The sequence below is a fragment of the Ziziphus jujuba genome, chromosome 3 (genome assembly GCF_031755915.1).
Source record: "Ziziphus jujuba cultivar Dongzao chromosome 3, ASM3175591v1".
In the NCBI taxonomy this organism is placed as follows: Eukaryota; Viridiplantae; Streptophyta; class Magnoliopsida; order Rosales; family Rhamnaceae; genus Ziziphus; species Ziziphus jujuba.
Genome location: NC_083381.1, coordinates 4,300,497 through 4,309,100, shown reverse-complemented (window position 1 = coordinate 4,309,100; position 8,604 = coordinate 4,300,497). Strand labels below are relative to the sequence as shown.

The 8,604-nt window shown below is 35.2% G+C and overlaps 1 pseudogene; it reads right to left on the bottom strand.

The window, feature by feature from the left end:
* Positions 1-728: 728 nt before the first annotated feature.
* Positions 729-8,163, bottom strand: LOC107433534 (pentatricopeptide repeat-containing protein At5g16420, mitochondrial-like; annotated as a pseudogene).
* Between the last annotated feature and the right edge of the window lie 441 nt (positions 8,164-8,604).

Here is an 8,604-nt window from a genome sequence, read left to right as displayed (position 1 = left end):
AATCTAGTCACTCTGACCTATGTTATGCAGAAGTTGCAACATGTGACGGTAAAGATTGTTTTGAATTCTGAAAATTTATTTGTTTGTTCTAAGCCTCAGTAACATCTTAAATATGGCTGTGCTACTTTGATATATAGATGTAGATATATTCTCTCCATTTAAATTCAAAGGAAAAGAGATCACCTTGCAATCAGACTACCAACATCCAAACATAGGAACATCAGATGTTGAATTAAGATACAGTTCATGACTGATTTGTTTTTAACAAGGTTACCTAACAAATATGGATAGAAGATAGCAATTCATCTCACAAAAAACCCCTTTATAAATATCCAGAATTCATTTTTATTAGCACTTTTCAAATCAATTTCTTTTATTTCGTAACATTGGTGTAAAGATATCAGATTTTAATAAATCAAATAATTCAATAACACGATCCTCCTATGCAATTAAATTTTTTAAACAATATATTCTGATTCCAGCCGTAGAGGATACAAATACAATAACACCAAAAGTGAATAAAAGAAGTGAAAACGAAAAGGAAAATGCTAAGGTCGTTGAAAGCATATTAGTCATAATAAAATAATTGGCATTCCCTAATAAAATAATAAGAAAAGGAGCGAAAATGATTAATAAAATAAATTTGACATCAACTAATAAAAGAGAACCTGTGGTGGGTAAAGGTCACCTTATTACGTGGACATCAAGGTACTGTCTCCAAAGATGTGTCACATTGAACAACTCCATGTAACTTCATCAGACAGTATTTGGTCAAGAACACTTGCCCCCATACCCAAATCTCCAACAATTTTATAAAGGAAGAGACCCCAAGAGACGTTATCAATGACTCCACTTGACATTGCCATTAAAAGAAACTGTGTGACTTCTCCTTCCTTTTCGCATGCATAGAGCCCGTTAATCAAAATGGCATAAGTAGACTTGTTGGGGAAACATCCTTTATCCAACATCTCCTTTAGAATTCTAATCCCCTCCTGTGCTTCACCAATATTACAAAACCACTTAATTAGCATATTGTAGGTAAAAGCATTAGGGGCACAACCATTTTTCACCATATTATCCCACAACCTGCCTGCCTCATAAAACTCCCGCTTCTCACACATTCCCACAATTAGTGTGTTGTATGTAAGGACACTTGGAATTGAACCCTTTTCGAATTGATCAAGTAACTTTCTGGCTTTCCATATCTTCCCCTACTTACAAAGCCAACGTATAAGTGTACTTGTAATGGCATTATCAGGGGTAGAATTCTTCTTCAAAAGTCTTTTCCACAACGGACAAGCATCCTCCACCTTCCCTTGTTCACATAATATGTCAATCACCTTGCAACAAAGCGCTGAGGTTGGTATATACTCCTTCTCAAGCATATCATCCAACAACTTAAGTGCTTCACCAGACTTGTTTTCCTTATAATATGCTTCAATCATAACCCTATAAGTAACATCATTTGGTTCAATCCCATCTTCATCCATTTCATCTATTATCTTAATAGCATCAGCCAATCTTGATGAGGACATGACCAGGAGCACTCTAAGATGGAGTACAGAGCCACTTCAAATATTTACGGGACCAATAACCAGGGCAAGAGCAAAGAGGTTTAAAGAATCACTAAATGGTTTAATCAAGGAGGTGTTCACATCTCAAGGCATCATATTCATTACTGAAGATTAACAAAAGTTGGTCCATATGATTGGAACAGTGAATGCCAACATGAAAGAGAGCTTCACGCAAGGAATCCTACAATTTGGTGATGTGGCAAGTTTTGATGACATGGATGGTGATGTGGCATCCTATGGTGACATGACACTTTTGACACATGGAGGGTGATATGCGCCTACATGGCTTCCAACTAAGCTTGGCCAAATTTTATAATTAGGAAAACATTAATTTTTTTATTTATGCCTTGATTGGATTTTGGCATGTTGTCTATTTACTTTTCTAATTTAGTTTTTATTAGGTTTTTAAATTACTTTCCTAATTTTATTAGAGTTGAATTGGTCAAAGAATTAAAGACCATTCAAATTAGGAAACTAGGAGCCAAATTAGGTTTCTTAAACCTAACCACATTAGGTTTCCTAAGCCTAACCAAATTAGGTTTCCTAAACCTAATCATATTAGGTTTCCTAAACCTAACCAAATTGGGTTTCCTAAACTTAATTTTCTTCCATCATTATTTTTAGCAAATTTAGGAAAGCTTTGTAATTTATTTTGCCTATTTAAAGGCACAAAAGTCATGAATAAAAATCAGATTACAATTTTGATTCAAAGTGAGAGTGATTCTCTTGGTTCTCTAATAACTAAATCGAACTTTTCAAGCTTTACTTGTGGATTCAAATTTGACTTATTAATAGGTTATTCCATACCCTATTGTTGTGTCTTCATTATACCAAGGTTCTTACCTCAAATACAGGTAAGGGGTTGAGGTCTTCCATTGATAATTTGTAATTAGACGATCCAAGTCAATCTCTATTACGGTTTAGAGGTAAGTCACTCTAGGTTCGTATCAATTTGGTATCAGAGCTAGTTTCTAATTATAGGTTTGATCTATCTATTTTTTTTTTCTCTTGTTTCATTGTTTTTCTTGGTTTTTGCTATTTTTAGCAGTAGGTTAGAAATTGCATCTTTAATTCCTTTGGTTGTTCTTTGCTTTTGGGTTGCTGCATTTTTCTTTGCTGTTTGTTTTTGTGTTCTTCTTCATTCATTTCGATAAGATCTTATTTTAAAAAAAAAAATTATTTGTTGTTAAAACCGATAGGGCAAAATCCAAGCTTGGTGTTGCTGCTGGTCATTAAGATCGTTCTCGCTGTTTGAAAGCAACAAAAAAAAAAAAAATAAATAAAAAAAAATCAATACCAAAAACAATATTTGTCCTTAAAATTTTTCTTGTTCTTGTGGTTTGTGGCATTGACTTATTAATATTTCAAGAGAAAACAACTAGTGAAATTTTTTTTGATTGATTTGAGGAGCTCCAAAAACAAGCCAAAATCAATATCGAAAATAAGACTTGTTGAATATTCACTAATTCCACTTTACAAATCTGATTCCAATTTATTCTTAACATTCTAGTTTCTTGTGTTTGTGCCAAATTTCTTGTAGCAAACCGAGTTTATCATCATTGCCTTTTTTCTTGTTACTTTTTCTTAGCTTTTCTTTTATAACTGTTTCATAGGTTTATTTGGATTGTTACTTGCTAGTTTGATTTAGTTTAAAATTAATTTGCAAAGAACCAAATAGAATTACTAGGGCTGTAAAAGGCAAGAAAGGTGAGAACTATAGAGGGTAAAAGCCGAAATATAACTAGAGTTCAAACACATGTAAATTGAGACCTTGAATTTAAGAGAAACACGTAAAGGAGTGTTGCGAGGTCCTTTTTACTAACAAGTTTTGCAGGAAAAAAAAATCATGTCATGAGACCAAAGCAAAGAAAGCAGGGACGAAACTCCAGGTACAGCTGATCCGAAGTTATACATTCAAGCCATGGTGGGAGAACGCCAAAAAGCACTACAGATGGAGAACAGGAAAATCCATGATAGGTTGGATAGGATGGAATCATCAATCCAAATGCCGCAGCAACGACCACCACAAAAGCTCACTCTTGGTCATGGGAGAGGAAGAAATTCTCCAAGAGGGGAAGATTTGGAGCGAGTGAGAGATGACTATGTGAAAGAAGAAGGAGACACTAGGTCGGGTACCAATCAATTCCGTGGGAGAGAGAGATTAGACCGAGGCAATGAGTATGGAGGAATTAAGATGAAAATACCATCATTCCAAGGTAAAAATGATCCAAAAGCTTATCTTGAGTGGGAGAAGAGGATTGAGATGGTATTTGATTGTCAGAACTATTCAAAAGCTAAAAAGATTAAATTAGCCGTTATTGAATTCACGGGCTATGCTATTGGATGGTGAGACAAAGAGACACTTTTTAGGAGGCAAGCGGGTCAAAGACCTATAGATACATGGGAGGAGATGAAGGCTTTGATGAGGAAGCGTTTTGTACCTAGCCATTACTATAGGAGCATTTTTCAGAAGCTATAAAGCTTGTCTTAAGGAAATAAGAGTGTGGAGGACTATTATAAGGAGATAGAAATCCTTATGATAAGAGCTAATGTTGAGGAGGATAGGGAGGCTACAATGGCACGTTTCTTGGCTAGTTTGAATAGGAAAATAGCAAATTAAGTGGATTTGCATCATTATGTGGAGATTGAGGAGATGTTGCACATAGCCATTAAAGTAGAGCAACAACTCAAGAGGAGGGGTGCCACAAGACCTAGTATTGCTTAAAACACTTGGAAAGCAAGCATGTCCACATGGAAACCCAATCCACCCAAGTTTGAAGATAAAGCTACCACACGGCCTAAATTCGAAGCTAAGGCCGAACCATCTTCATCCAAGCAAGTAAGTAAATCAGATTCATCTTCAACTAGAAATCGAGATATCATGTGCTCTAAATGTCAAGGCAAGGGTCATATTGCAAGTCAATGTCCAAATAAAGAGGGTCGTGGTGATTCGAGAAAGTGGAGAAATTGAATCTGAAAAGGAAGAGTCAGATAATGAATCCATGCCACCATTGGAGAACATTGGTGATGAAGATGAAGATGATTAGAAGTATTCAGTTCGTGGGGACTTATTATTGGTTGCTAGAAGAGCTCTAACTGTGTACAACGATGAGAAAGAAGTGCAATGGGAGAACATTTTCATATTAGGCGCAAAGTCAAGGATAAGGTATGTAGTATGATTATTGATGGTGGAAGTTGTACTAATGTTGCTAGTGATACTATGGCTGAAAAATAAGGTTTACTCACAATGAAGCATCCAGAACCTTATAAGTTACAATGGCTTAATGATTGTGGAGAGTTGAAAGTGAACAAACCAGTGAAGATTGCATTATCTATTGGTGATTATGAAGATGAGGTTATTTGTGATGTGGTGCCAATGCAAGCTGGGCATATGCTTTTGGGACGACCATGTCAATTTGATAAATATACTAACCATCATGGTCGCACTAACAAGATTATCTTTAACTTCAAAGGTAAACAAGTTGTGCTTATGCCAATGACTCCTAAACAGGTTTTTGATGATCAATTGGCTTTACAAAGGAGGAGAGAAGCTGAACAACAACAAAATCAAGGTGTGTCCCAACAACCAAGAGAAGAAAAAGAGTGGTGAGGCTGAGAGTGTGAGAGAAAAAGAAAATAAAAAGAGTGGAAAGAAAAAAAAGAGTTTTATGCAAAATAGAGTGACATAAAGAAGGTTTTTTGTTGTAGAAAGCCTATGGTTGTAATGATGTATAAAGAAGCATATATGAATCATTTAACTAACCCTGATGAATTTGTTTTGCCTAGTTCTATTGTTTCTCTTTTGCAGGAGTTCGATGATATATTTCCCGAAGAGATTCCAAGTGGGTTACCACCAATTAGAAGGATCGAACATTAAATTGATTTTGTTCCAGGATCAACAATTCCAAACCGACCGGTTTATAGAAGTAATCCGCAGGAGACAAAGGAGCTTTAAAGACAGGTAAGTGAATTGCTTAAGAAGGGATATGTTAGAGAAAGCTTGAGTTCATGTGCTGTACCTGTGTTATTAGTCCCTAAGAAAGATGGAGCTTGGCGAATGTGTGTAGATTGTAGGGCTATTAACAATATAATTGTCAAATATCGTCATCCTATTCCTAGATTAGATGATAGGCTTGATGAATTGTATGGTGCAAGCATGTTTTCAAAAATTAATCTTAAGAGTAGTTATCATCAAATATGAATGAAGGAAGGTGACGAATGGAAAACAACATTTAAATAAAACATAGTTTGTATGAGTGGTTGGTTATGCCATTTGGGTTAACTAATGCCCCTAGTACTTTTATGAGACTTATGAATCATGTTTTGCGTGCTTAAATTGGAAAGTTTGTGGTTGTGTACTTTGATGATATCCTTGTATAAAGTAGGAGTTTAGAAGAACATGTAGGGCATCTTAGGTTAGTATTAAATGTGCTTAGGAAAGAAATATTATTTGCGAATATTAAAAAGTGTGATTTTTGTCAAAAAGAGCTTGTATTTCTAGTATTTGTTGCGATAATATTTAACCCAGGAGATTGGGTTTGGTTGCACTTAAGAAAGAAAAAGTTTCCGGAGTAGCAAAAGTCAAAGCTTATGCCGTGTGGGGATGGACCTTTTCAAGTTCTAGAGTGGATTAATGAAAACGCTTACAAGCTTGACTTACCATGTGAGTATAATGTAAGTGCTACCTTTAATGTTCCTAATTTATCTCCTTTTTATGCAGGTGACAATTTAAGGACAAATCCTTCTCAAGAGGAGGGGAATGATGAGAACATGACTAGGAGTACCCCAAGATGGAGTGCAGAGCCACTTCATGTCTCTACAGGATCAATAACCAAGGTAAGAGCAAAGACATTTAAAGAATCATTAAATGGTTTAATCCAGGAGATGTTCACATCTGAAGGAAGCATGTTCATTATTGAAGATGAACCAAAATTGGTCTATATAATTGGAATGGTGGATGCCAACATGAAAGCGAGCTTAATGCAACGAATCCTACAATATGATGATGTGGTAAGTTTTGATGACATGGATGGTGATGTGGCATCCTATGGTGACATGGCACTTTTGCCACATGGAAGGTGATATGCACTTATATGGCTTCCAACTAAGCTTGGCCGAATTTTATAATTAGGAAAATATTAATTTTTTATTTATGTCTTTATTGGATTTTAGCATGTTGCCTATTTACACTTCTAATTTAGTTTTTATTAGGTTTTTAAACTACTTCCCTAATTTTATTAAAGTTGAATTGGTCAAAGAATTAAGACCATTCAAATTAGAAAATTAGGAGTCAAATTAGGTTTCCTAAGCCTAACCAAATTAGGTTTCCTAAATCTAATTACATTAGGTTTACTAAACCTAGCCAAATTAGGTTTATTAAACTTAATTTTCGTCCATCATTATTTTTAGCAAATTTAGGAAAGTTTTGTAATTTATTTTGCCTATTTAAAGCATAAAAGTCATGAATAAAAATCAGATTACAATTTTGATTCAAAATAAAAGTGATTCTCTTGATTCTTTAAGTACTAAATCGAACTTTTCAAGCTTTGCTTGTGGAGTTTAAATTTGACTTAGCAATAGGTTATTCCACACCCTATTGTAGTGTATTCACCATACCAAGTTTTTTACCTCAAATATAGATAAAGGGTCGAGGTTTTCCATTGATAATTTGTAATTAGACGATCCAAGTCAATCTTTGTTACGGGTTTAGAGGCAAGTCACTCTAGGTTCAGATCAAATCTCCCTTGCTTAATATACCCAACCATCAAAATAGTTAAGGCATAGGCATCAGGCAGCCATCATCTATCCAAAATTTCATTAAAAACCCTCTCGGTAACAACCATATCACCTCGTGAAACATACCCACCCATAATAATAGTGTAAGTGATCACATTAGGAGCCATTCCCGTGGCAGCATTTCATCCAACAACTTGAGAGTACCATCTATGATATTGCTATTGCTATTGCATAAAGCTTTAATCAAAATGTTACAGGTTAACACATTGAGCACCACATGAAACCTCTTCTTGCAATTCACGAACACCAAGTGTACCAAATCATAGCGCTTCTTTTAAATTAAAGCATTCAACAATGTGTTCAAGTATCTCACAGAGCATTGAACACCAAAGGATTCAATGTGTAGAAAGGTTTTCAATGACTATTTTGGTCAACCTGCAAGGCCATAATTACAAATGACAATGATAAAAAGTTCTTCACTACATTTAAATTGAGATTTTTTTAGGCAAGAGAGCAGGGACTCAACGTCTTCAAAAGCATGAGCACATGAGAGACACTGGATGATGGCATGGTTAGTTTCATAGTTATGGGAGAAACCTAGGTGGAAGTTTCTAGCATATTGGAAGATTTGGACGGCAAGGTCAAGATTTTGCTGGCTGGTGATCATTGACACAAGGCACTTTGGGTAGAGGTGCTGGGGCCAGGGCTTGATTGGGGGAGTGATGGTGTATGATTCAATGGACAAGGAACGGACGTTGATAGTGACACTAGTAATCAATTGCAGAAGTGAAGTGGCCAAGATCTTGGGGAAGAGGACGTGGTGGTAGTGGAGGTGGTAACGATAACACAACATACTGAATCCCTAGTTCATTAACTTTACCTATTTCTCAACATTCTATAAAAATCAAACTTCAAGATACGCCCCAAAAAAAAAAAAAAAAAAAAAAAAAAACAAAATGACATGCATTATTCAAATCTGCAAGTACATCTCAACATAACTTGGAACAATTTCCAGCAGAAGCTAGACCAAGTAATGGCCAAAACATATTCACATATTACATTAGCTTTGTGGCATATAAATTAGAAGTCCAACTCCTCCACCCATGTACAATTAAGTTAATGCCGGAATAAGAAAGAAAAATAATAGGACAGAACTCCATTTAATTTGCAATCTATGATTATGTCAAGCCAAACATCAAACAAAATTGGTGGCAACCAGAAAAAAAAAAAAAAATTTAAGCAATTGCAACTAAAAAATAATAAAAATAGAATAGAATAGAATAATCTGCAAATA